This window comes from Pteropus medius, unplaced genomic scaffold, assembly GCF_902729225.1.
Source record: "Pteropus medius unplaced genomic scaffold, Ma_sr-lr_union100, whole genome shotgun sequence".
NCBI lineage: Eukaryota > Metazoa > Chordata > Mammalia > Chiroptera > Pteropodidae > Pteropus > Pteropus medius.
This window is the reverse complement of record NW_024344378.1, coordinates 3,277,659-3,283,658: the sequence shown is the minus strand read 5'-3', so window position 1 is coordinate 3,283,658 and position 6,000 is coordinate 3,277,659. Positions and strand designations below refer to the sequence as shown.

The 6,000-nt window shown below is 56.3% G+C and overlaps 1 protein-coding gene across 1 annotated transcript in view; it reads left to right on the top strand.

Annotated features, from left to right (window-relative positions):
• The first annotated feature begins 243 nt into the window (after positions 1-243).
• Positions 244-6,000, top strand: part of PRKCQ (protein kinase C theta) — a 93,824-nt gene continuing 88,067 nt past the window's right edge. Inside the window, exon 1 of the mRNA XM_039871024.1 lies at positions 244-303. The gene's annotated coding sequence lies outside the window, so the exon portion shown is untranslated. The remainder of the gene's footprint in view (positions 304-6,000) is intronic.

Here is a 6,000-nt window from a genome sequence, read left to right as displayed (position 1 = left end):
AAAACAGACGAAACCGGTGACGCGCCCTTCGCCGAGTGACCTCGACCGCTCCCGGGGCAGGGTCGTGGCCGCGCTCCCGTTGGGCTGGCTGTAGAGTCGCGTGACCCCGCGGCCACCGCGGGGTGCCCTCTCCCGGCCTGCGGGTCGCCGGGCGGGGGCGGGGCGTCCCCGGCGCTCCGCTGTCGGGGTGACGAGCGCCCCCGGGCCGGCGCCGCCCGCGGGCGCACCCGCCGCTCCGGCCCCGCCAGTGGCCGCGCCGCCGCCGCTCAGCCGCGCGCTCGGACCCCGCCGCCCACCCAGCAGGTAGGACCCCGCGCGTCGCGGGGCGCCGGCCCGGGGAGGGGGCTCCGTGCGCCCGCCCATCCCGCCGCGGCCCCTTCCAGAAAGGCGGGAGCAGGGCGACGGCGAAATGGGGGAGACCCCCGCGCAGCGAACTTTCGGCCGCTGCTTCCCCGGGGCGCGCGCGCGCGCGCGCGCGGATTGCGCGGATGCCGCGGACCCTGGCCGGGGGTCACGGCCACGGCCACCGAGCCACCCGGGCAGGGGCCGGGGCGGGGGCGCCTCCTGCCTCCTCCTCCTCCGTTTTAGCTCCCACCTGAGCTGTCGGAGAAGGGAGGGAGCGAGGGAGGGAAAGGGAGAGTCCCCCATTCCCGGCAAACGTCTGCAAGGAGAGGTGCCGGAGAGGGTCGGCCACCTGTCCGCGGGGTCAGCTGCTTCGCTTGGGCTCCGTTGCTACAGAAAGGCAGAGGGGGCTGCGGAACGCACCCAGCGCCTTCTCGTGGGCCCGGGCTCGGCAGCGTGACGCGGGTCCCCGACACACACACTAAGAAAGTAAAATAGAAAGTCTGGCGCTCAGCCCTGTAGCCTCGGGGGACAACTGTTTCTTTGTGCAGTTTTGCAGAAAGCGGAGTTGCGCGTCTTTGTTGCACTGGGTTGGAAGGGCCCCGGCTATCGGCTATCGGTGTGACACGGGCTGCGTGTGCTAAGCGCCTGGGCACCCCGGTGGGCGTGAGTGAGGAGTGACCAAAGGCCGGCCCGGCCGGAAGGTTCTGGTTGTTTCTGCAAGGAGCGTGCCACCCAGCCGCCTTGTCCTCGGGGGTTGCCCTGCCCAGCGTTGCTAATAAAAGATGATTCAGTAATGGCACAGGCGGACGAGGACGGGGTGGTGCCCTGGGGGGGAAGAGACACTTGCTGCCGCCGCCCGGCAGCGAGGGGCAGGTCCTGCGCGCGCCACGGCCCTTCCTGCTCCCAGTGTGGCAGCTCCAGGCCGCGGTGGTCCCCTGGCCTGGCTCTCCCCGAGGGGGTGTTTCCCACATGCACCCTGTGGATGAGGTGCTGGGCGCCTCCTCCCCCTCCCCACACCTCGACCTGTGAATCACCATCTTCGTGTTCTCTCGAACTCACCTCTGGTAACTCATAAAATGGCAGGCTCCCGCGGAAAGGGTGCTCGATCTCTTTTAAAAATGCTGTGTCTAGTGGGAAGGAGGGCGACACTTACTAATCTGGTTGCAAATTACTTTTGAAGTTTATGCACAGCTGTTTAAAATCCCTCCACGATCAGGGCCATTGTCTGATGCAGGTGTCTGTCACAGAATGCTGTCGTTATCCCTTCCTTCTGCTGATTGAATGTACACACACTTCAAGGCGCCGCACAGGCAGGGCTTCGAAAACCTTCAAAGCCTCAGCTGTGAAACTCCGACTCTGCGATTAAGTCTAAACGAAGTTTTGTTTTGTTTTGGGTGGGTCTTATTTTATTTTATTTTATTTTTTCGCTCATAAACTTTTATCTCCGATTTCGGAGGTAACCTGTTCCGAATCCCCAGCCTTTGGGTCAGCCTCCTGTGATGTTCTGGTAAACTTAGACCACGTAAACGTCCAGGGAGGGCTCTGTTCACCGTCACCACCCTCCGCTTTGTCACGTTCACTTCCGCCACTGTCTCCTGCCGTGATGGCTCAGGATGACAGGAGCCCTCGGGCCAGCTTCTTGAGTTCTCCCTACCTGTTCCACCTCCCCGCACCCCTCTACTGAGTCTGCTTTGAAAACGCACGGGCCGGCCACGGGGACAGCCACCAGAACTTTGGTTCCTTGGCCCGTGTTCCCTTTCTCCTTCGGCTATGCGGGGTCATCGCTCTGTTTATCACACTTGGGTCCTTCTTATAATCTCAGTGACCCCGTCGACACTCAGGTTCGTGGCTCCTGCTCACGGCATGGAACGTGGAGACTCCCCTGACTCGCTCATTTGTCTCTGTCATTTCTAGAAAGGTCCCTCATTCCACTGTATTAGATTTTCTCTCTTCTGTGGAAAAGACAGAATTCTCCTGTGTCACCAGTTTGGTGTTTTATCTAAAATTCCTGGTGCGTTGGATCCAGGATTTTCTTTTGAGAGTGTGGGTTTCTGGTGCAAACCTGTGACAGGCATTCAAGAGCGAGGCCCTGCAATGCTCCTCGTAACGCAGCATTTAACGGTCGGACGGCTGCCTCCCTGGACTGTGGGAATTAGAACTGGTCCTTCTTTCTTTAAAACCTTCCGTGTTTCAGAGCTGCCGTCCTGCTGCTCACCTGGACTACTGCGACCTACTTACCTGATGTGACTGTTAGTAACAGCGTGTTTGGTCTCAGACGGTTTCCTTTTCGTGGGGGCCCATCTTTTTATTTTTTTTTTCCAAGTAGTTTCCCCAAATAGTTTGAAATTAAGAGTTGCTACAGGATGAAAAATCCCAGAGAACACGGATGTATCGTCTGACTTCATATTTATATAATTTTATTGCTCCAAGTCGAATCTGTCATTAAAGTAGAGAAAGGAGTCTTGTGATGACGTGCACACCATTGAACTCACTCTCTCTGTTTATGTCCATTTCCTTGAAACTTTCAAGGTCTCATTTTCAAGCAACGAGGCATCTAACTTTCCTTTTCATACCTATTCTATTAAGGCAGAAATCATGAAAAACGCGTATTGAGTCAGAAAGGTGAATTCAAAGATATTTTTTGCAATAATGGAAACATATTTTGTTATTTTTAGGTGTCAAGCATTTATACACAAATTCACATTGTTCAGTCATCTGCAAATATCCTCGGGGTGAAATAAGAATCAGCAGCTTCAGAAATTAGGGAGCGCTCACCCTGAGCCCCGAATCAGAGGCTTCTGCTCTGGGATTGAACCAGCAGGTGGTTAAAGGCATGGGCTCCCACCGTGCACAGGTCTATAGGTTGCTATGGGCTAACTGAATTGAGCTAATGATACTGATGAAAATAATAATCATGGCCAACAAAAGCAAGAACATAGTTTTGTTGAGTCATTATTATTTATAATTTATGTGCCAGACATTATACTCAGAATTTTATTTATATTGGACAAACATTACTATTGCATTTAATCTTTGCAAAGCTTTCATACATTAAATACCATTATCATCATCCTCCTCCTCATCATCATCATCTTCATCCTCATCTAACAGATGGGGAAGCCGAGGCCCAGGGAGGGTCAGTCACTCGCTCAGACCTTACAGCCGATAGGAAGTCAGGTCGGGTCTGGCCGAGCACCAGGCACGAGCTGGGCCACTACGAATTAACTTCTTTTGGTGCGTGTGGTATAATGTACCATCTTAATCATTTGTAAGTACACAGTTCAGGGCATCAGATATCCTCACACTGGTGTGCAGTCGGCACCGCCACACGTCCCAGAAGGGGGAGAAACTGAAACCCTGTCCCCATTAAACACTAACTCCCCGCCTCCCACCCCTCCCAGCTCCTGGCAGTCACCATGCCACTGTCTGTCACCGTGAATCTGACTGCTTTCGACACCTCCCATGGGTGGGATCACACGGGAGCTGTCTCTTTGTGACTGAGCCACTTCACTTTGCATGCTGTCCTCAGGGTTCATCCAGGGCGTGGTCTGTGTCAGGGCTTCCTTTCCTTTTCAAGCTGAGTAACAACCCTCTGTGTGTAGAGACCCCCTTCCCTCATCCACGCGTCTGCCGATGGATGCTGGGCTGTCGCCGCCTTCGGCTGCTGTGAATTATGCTGCTGCAAACATGGATGCACAAGCACCTCTCCGAGTCCCCGCTTGAAGTCCTTTTGGCTCTATGCCCAGAAGTGGAATTGCTGGATTCGATGGTAATTCTGTGTTTGATTTTTCTGAGGAAGCGCCGTACCGTTTTCCGCGGTGGCTGGGCCATTCACATCGAATCATTCGATGCGAGGTGTCGAGGTCGATGGGCTGGTGCCGTGCTTTTCTCTAGTGCGGGACGTTGGAGTAACAACTGCTTAAGCATCCCCGTGGGGCTAGGGGAACGAGGGACGAGGGACGAGGGACAGGAGGGCGCCTAAGAGATGAGCGAGAGGTCCCTCTAAGTAGGTGGCCCCTACCTACCTGCCGTAGGTAGCAGTGATCAGTGAGGAAGGACTAGACTGACTGTCAGAGCAGTGATCATTGACGCGGGGGGCGGGTGGGGGGTGGTGTCAGACATGGCTCTTCCCTCCCCAAAGCTGTCCCCTTGATGCTAGGGGAAGACGCCTCGGGGGTACCACAGAAGACCACATGCTTTCCCCTCTAAAGCTGGGCTCCCCGGGGCCCGCGGCTAAACCCAACCACCCACTTTTCCCAGTGTCTATACAGAGATCCCTGAGTTCCACTGGAAAAAATATGCAGCTACGCGCCTTCGCGACGCCGTAACTCCGCCACGGCCAAGTGCAGCCGGCTGGCCCGGCCCAGCTCTGCTCCCATCTCCGCCCTCCCCCTGCCTCCCCATCCCCGCTCTGGCTCTGGGTGCGCCGCCCTGGGACCTGCCTCACGGACCCCGACAGCCACGTCCTCGCTGGGCACCACCCGGCCATCCCCTGCCCGAGGTCCTGCTGGCCCCCTGCCCGGACGGCGATGGGCTCGTCCGGCACCGCAGTGTCCCAGACCACACGTGTCCGCTTCCCCCCTCCCGTTCCGCGACTCTCCCCTCTCCCTTCTCCGCGTCTGGCACTGGCTCCCTCCGTCCCTGCGTAACCAGGAGTCTGAATGTTTTTCCTCGAGCGCCCAGCTCCGCAGCTCGCCCCAAACCAAGTTCTGTGAGTCCCACCTGACTGTCCCCTCGCTGCGGCCGCCCTGTCCTAACCCTCCTGCCTCCTAACTGGTCTTGGCCACTGTGGACTCTTCTCCACACTGCAGCTGGAAGGATCTTTCGAGATCCCAGATCTGAGCATGTCATGCCCCAGCTTTGAGTTCTCCACTGCACCCGACTCTGGAACACCGGCTGGAAGGTTCCGGCTGATCCACACTCCCCCGTCCTCGCCAGCACCACACACGTCACAGTCCTCCAAGTCCGGCCTCTGGGCTTCTTCATAGTGTCATGTGTCCCCTGCCCCGTCGCCTTTCTGCCCAAGCTCTAAACCGCTGCTCCCTTCGGCCCATTCCTATATATCTACTGTCCCCACCTCAGACATCGTTCTCTGGGAAGCTCTCCCTGATCCTCAAGTTAGGGTTTTGTTTCCTCCCACACGTTCTTAAAGCACATAAGAGATCATCTCTACAAAGGGCGCGGCACCGTGTACGGCATACGGTCACCCACTGATACCCGCCAGCTACCACGGCACGTAGGACACAGGGCCATCCTTTGCTTGCTTCTAGGTGTCCCCAGTAGGTCGTAAACTCTGCGAGGGCAGAAGCCACATTCTGGTTCTCTGCTGAATCCCTGGCATCTAGCGCCGCACCTGACGTACAGTAGGTGCTCAGTAAATATTAATGGACTGAGCGAATCAGCCATACGTTTCAGAGCCTGTATTGTTTACGGAACTGTGTGCCGAGCAATAGGACAAGAGAATGCCAGTCTCGTCATTTAAATGTTTGCACAAGTATCATCATTATCATCCTGGGAAGCGTTTGCCTAAGGTTCTCTGGAATAATCCAGACAGATGCTACCAGAAAGTCAGAGTCGAAGGTTCCGGGAAACATTTTAAAATGCTAAGTAGCAACTTGCTACGAGGGGAAAACGTCATCTCCCCCTCTATGGTGC